Consider the following 5,867-nt stretch of genomic DNA (forward strand, 5'->3'; position numbering starts at 1 on the left):
TTTATTTGAAAAGAAACTTTTATTTTAAATAATCCAAACAGCTTTAAGGAAAATATTCTACTACTCAGAGAATAAAGGCATGAAACTTTTATCACACTTCATCAGAAGTTAATAATAATTTTTATGAAATATTCATGTCATATAAAATTGTATCTATATAACATCAATCAATCCAAATAGTAAAGCTGATTTTTAAAATCATTCATGATGTAGACCAAATTCTGTTAACTTTATTTTTTACTTTCCAGGTATTGTGGCATCCTATAAGCCAGAGGTCCCCAACATTTTTGGCACCAGGAACTGGTGCTCCTATGAGAATCTAATGCCTGATGATCTGAGGTGGAGCACTGGGGGACAGCTGCAAATACAGATGAAGCTTTACTGGCTCACCCGCTACTCACCTCCTGCTGTGCAGCCCAGTTCTTAATCAGTACTGGGCCATGGCCGGAGGTTTGGAGACCCCGGCTATAAGCCAGTCCTTCTCAGTTTTGTCCTCTGATCACCTTCTTTAAAATTATTTGTAAGTGATAGGTGGATGGTGCCAACTCTTGAGATACCCTGGTTCCACACAGATTTCCTGAAGCATGGGTGAATGCTAAACATGGACTTATTTCTGAGGTAATTCTGATGTCCGCTAAAGTTTGAGAAATGTTGAGACCATTTGGTATCATTGAAAAAAGGATTTGTCTATCCTGTACATTCATTCTTGAATAAAAGGGAGTAGGGAAAGCAATGAGACAATTGAACCATAGAACTAGAATTTAGAATAACCAAACTGTATTATTTAAAATAATCTGTCCAAAGCAGGATTAGAATGTTAGTGTTTAGTTATTATGGATTTAATTTACCATTTAAACAAGTAAAGTAATTTTTGGATCACAGCATCAGAGATATAAATGATAGTTTATTTGTGTCCAAGTAACAATCATTGCAATTTTTAATTTCTCATACTATTGAAAATAACACTAAAAACAAAAATAAAATTATTATTCTAGTTATCATGTGCTATTTATTTAAGCATTTGCCAGTGAGTCAATAGAAGAAAACAACAGAACACTAAAAGTGTACCATCATGAAATTATTCATATTCCTGAGGCACTTAAAGTTAAATGAGCCTAGATTTACTTAAGTTTTACGATAGCAATTTATCTCTTTCCTGATTTAATAAAGTAAAATGCAAATTAGTAACAATTAAAACAATAAGTAAAAATTATATGATAAAACACCAAAAATAGAAATAATAAAAAATATATATCAGCCAGTTTTAAATATTAACAGTGACCAGGTATGTATGGATTAATTCATTTAACTCAAAACCTTTAGTTCAGTCAAGGTAGCCATCATTGGGAAAGGAGTGTTAAGTTTTTGAAAGGAGAATCTAGAGAGTAATTTGAGAAAATTGTGGAGAGGACGGAAAATAAGAATATTGTGTGAAGACTGAAGTGAGTTCAAGAGAGAAAAGAAATTTCTTTTCCTAGAGAAGAGCAAGAGAAGAGTGGTTAAGCACCCAGGAATGGTGATTAAAAATTTATTTCATATAGTATACAGTTACATACATATCCCTAGTCTCAAAACTCTAAATTTGTAGTGCTATTATTATCAAAGAAAATGTTATGTGTTAAAATAGGTTCTGGTTACCAATTCCAGTGTGTGAAGAAAGTTCCCCAAAACCACCACGCAATTCTCTGGACACCAGTTGAGTGTCCTACAATTCAACTTAATTCTGACCTTTTATCTACCTGAAGAAGACAGCATTTGATTTCACAGTTTAAGGCCTTAGTCCTACAAGACTGAACTTCTCCTTCCACCCACAACTTCAGACACCAGTGCTCACAAGCCTAGGTTGTCACTTATGCTTTTGACCAATCATAACCAGAGATTACAATAACTCCCTCCAACTCAGGATGCTAATCCCAAATCCAGGTTATTACCTGTACTGACTGAAAATTCTGGATAAAAGATCCCCACAACCCCCTCCTTAGATTCAATTAATTTGCTGGAGCAGCTCACAGAACTCGGAAAATCTGTTTACTCACTAGATTACTGATTTATTATTAAAGGATATAACTAAGGAACGGCGAGATGGAGGAGTTAAATAGCATAAGGTATGGAAAGAGGGCATGGAATATCCATGCTCTCTCCCAGATCACCACTCTTTCCAAATTTCCACATGTTCACCAACCTGGAAGCTTTCGGAACACAGTCCTTTGGGTTTCTATGGAGGTTTCATTACCTAGGTATGATTGATTAAATCATTGACTATTGGCAATTGATTCAACCTCCAGCCCTTCTCCCCTCCCTGAAAGTGGCTGGAGTGGAGAGTGGGAGTGAGGGGCAGGAAGTGGGACTGAAATTTCCAACCCTTTAATCACATGGTTCATTCTTCTTGCAACCAGTCCTCATCTTTAGGTGTGGTCCAAAAGTCACCTCATTAAAATAACAAAAGAAACCTTTATTGCTCTTATCACTTAGGAAATTTCAAGGATTTTAGGAGCTCTGAGCCAAGACCAAAAATAAAGACCAAGTATAAATTTTTATTATAAATCATGATATCACAGATTAAAATGGAAATAACACTTTATACCATTCATCTTTTCTATCACTCTCAGTGTTACTCGCCATACTTTCAGACACCGAAAATTCAGAAACATCTAATAATTTATAATCATTTATTTCTCTCTGTTTCTCACAGTATATCTATTATGCTTATAGTGTATATATTATATCTTGTTTTAGAACTTGCTGTTTATACATCTATTTACTCCTATAAAAATGAACTCTCCTAGCCCAGGAATAAAATTTTCTATGAGAGTTAGTAGATTGATTTGATATGAACGACATGGCTAATCAAAGGTCATCCTATGTTTTCTACTCTATCTCAGTCACCTAAAAGATTAAGAAGCACATAATTTAACAAATATGTATTAAAAATAGATAAATATGTGTATAAATAAATGCAGTTTCTCGACAGTTTTTGTATCTTATTTCAACTTCTCTTTGTTAGCTATTACCCTAATCTCATTACAGAAGACCTTTCCACAACCTCATAACTGACTCCAAATTTGTCATTCCTCAGTTCTTTCTGTAAATAGCTAGTGTTGCAACATATTTATATAATAAATATATGTGACCTCTATATTCTCTTACTGAGCATTGTAGTAGATCCAAAATTGAATAGAACATGGTACCTGATCTCAAAGGAATTTCGAGTCTGGAGGGGAAGATCACATTTCTGTAAATAATACAAGGGGCCATGAAATTCAGGGCTTGGGGAAGACAGTTTGAGTTGATGTGGTAAAGTATTGAGAGTAGCTTCAAAATGGGACCGTAAAGTTTTGTGGTTCCATAATTGAAATAAACAGGTCAAAACACTATTAAATCATACTTATCTTGAAAAACACCATTATTATGAGCTCTTCTTTCTCATCTTTCTTGTTCAGATGGTCATTGGGTTGGTTTGTACACAGTTGTGGTCCTAAATCCCTAACAATGTTAATTCTTATGTAAACATATGTGTGCTATGGTCTTAATGTTTGACTTCCCTCCATATTAAGAGGTCAAAATCCCAAGATAATAGTATTAGGAGGCGGTGGGGATTTGGATGGTGCTTTGATTATGAGAGTAGAACCCAATGAATGAAATTAGCGCCTTATAAAAAAGGATCTAGAGTGATATCTAGCCCCTTTCACCATGCAAGGACACTGACAAGTTAACAGGTATGAACCAGGAAGAGGGCCCTTACCACATTAGCACCTTGAACTTGGATTTCCTTGCTTCTTGAACAGTGAGCAATAAATTGCTGTTGTTTAAAGCCATGCAATCTTTAGTATTTTTGTTAGAACAACTTGAATGGAATAATACACAGTCTACACATTTACCTACCACCTAAATATGAACATTTGAGAGGCCATTAAGTCATTTATTTCGATATCCCTACTAGATATTACCAGACCCAAGACCAACTACATATTGAACAAATGGTTGCAGAATTGAATAAGTTTGAGAAGAGGGTCAGATATTTTGACATCTTCTCTTCCAAATGAAATAGAGAGCTTTCAGGGATAGGTAATTCCCTGTGAACATTTTTTTTAAGCCACTCCACTCAAAAAAAAAAACAACAAACAAACAAACAAAAATGTTTCCAATCACATTCAATTAAATTTTTATATCTAAATTGTTATATATGATAACTTATGACTCAATGCATCAATTTCATTTTAACTCAAGTTGGAAAAATAATTTGGACCCACTTTATTGTTTTCTTATTCTACAACTTTGAACATCTCATCTTCCCTAAGAGTCATGAAATGTAATATTATGCCCTTTCTTTATTGGTACCCTGATAGTCCTTATAATGGAAGAGCGACAACAAAAGACAGCTTAAAACAATTCTTCCAAGACTTCATGAAGCACAGTACATGTGCAGTATGTGCAATAATATACTTAGAATGTTTATTGTTGACTTTTACATGTATTCACATATAAGCTATGCTACTAAAAATTGTGAATGATTTATGCATATAGGTAGATTATGCATTCTTTTGAAAACATTATAGTTTTATTTCTTTTGCGGTCTCTTAATTTTTATATTGGTACTCAAATCGAGGGCAGATAGAGAGCTATTTATGACCTACTTAACTAACCCATACAGAGGTAAAGAATCCTTGCTAGATTTGATTAGATGTCATTGAGGAATACTGATTTGTGAGAGCAGGCCCCTAGAAGTTGGTAATATGTTAATGACAGAGAGGATAGCATATAGGTTAGTTGATAAGACTCAAGTCGGTGATAAGTATTAGGCCTTAAAATGGGATTTCAATTAGGATGACAAAAGTAAAAAAGATTGGGTTAGTAAACAATTTAAGAAGTGAAGCCAGTGGTAGTTTGGGATGGAAGCAAGTAAAGTAGATGTGACAAAGTTATACATACCGAATGAACCTAGGAACTCAAAATAAATTCATTTAGTTAACAATTATAATAATTAAATTGAACATTTATGAGGTTAAAGCACATTCTAAAACCAATTGCATCCTCAAGCGAATATAACAACCATAACTGATATATAATACCAGAAACAAAATACATGAAGCAGACACTGACAGCTTTGAAGACAGAAATAGTTCTACAAAATTGTTGGAGACTTCAAGAAACCACTTCCAATAATGAATAGAAACAAAAAGAATTATAGAAAACTAGGAAAAAAAGGGAACTTTCTCAACAAGATAAAGGCCAGTTTAAAAAAAAAAAATCTGTCATCTTGAAAGATTGAAAGCTTTTCTCTAAGATCAAAAACAAGACAAGAATGCCCATTTTCACCACTGCCATTCAATATAGTCAGAGCAATCACTCAAGAAAAGGAAATTTTAAAAGCATCCATATATGAATGGAAGAAGTAAATTCTCTTTATTCACAGATGGCATAATTCTATATGTAGAACTCTTATTAAAGAATTCATAAGAAAGCTATTAGAGCTACACAAATTCAGCCAAGTTGCAGGGTACAGGGTTAACAACCAGAAATCAGATTTTTTTTTTAATACCTGCAATGAAGAATCCATAAAGGAAATTAAGAAAGCAATTCCACTACAAGAATATCTACTGGAATAAAATACCTAGGAATAAATTTATCCAAGGAGACAAAGATTTGTACACTGAAAACTATAGAACATTGTTCAAAGAAATTTGAAGATGCAAGTAAGTGGAAACATCCCACATTCATGATAGACTTAATACTATTACAATGTCAATACCATCCCATGTGACCTACAGGTTCAATGCAATCTTTATCAAAATTCCAAATCCTGTTTTGCAGAAACGAAAAGCCAGCCCTCAAAATCATATGCAACTGGAAGGGGCTCAGATTAGCTA

The sequence above is a fragment of the Pteropus vampyrus genome, unplaced genomic scaffold (assembly GCF_000151845.1).
Source record: "Pteropus vampyrus isolate Shadow unplaced genomic scaffold, Pvam_2.0 Scaffold10, whole genome shotgun sequence".
In the NCBI taxonomy this organism is placed as follows: Eukaryota; Metazoa; Chordata; class Mammalia; order Chiroptera; family Pteropodidae; genus Pteropus; species Pteropus vampyrus.